The following is a 209-nucleotide window of genomic DNA, read 5'->3' as shown; positions in this document are numbered from 1 at the left end:
TTTTCTAATTTGGCGTGTGTCTGGTTACTCTCGGCCCGTCCATTTCATTTGGAGGTCCCACCGAGATCGCCCTCTGGGCACCAGACACGGGCATCTCTGGAAGGCCAGGCTTCTCACCGTCCAGGGGGTGGCCACCAGGAAGACGTTCCCTGGCCCCGAACGCTGTGATAGCCCGTGCGTACCAGGCTGCCCGGACCACAAATCCTCAA

Source organism: Vombatus ursinus, unplaced genomic scaffold, assembly GCF_900497805.2.
Source record: "Vombatus ursinus unplaced genomic scaffold, bare-nosed wombat genome assembly UNPS02008959.1, whole genome shotgun sequence".
In the NCBI taxonomy this organism is placed as follows: domain Eukaryota; kingdom Metazoa; phylum Chordata; class Mammalia; order Diprotodontia; family Vombatidae; genus Vombatus; species Vombatus ursinus.
Note: the sequence above shows the minus strand (reverse complement) of the source record.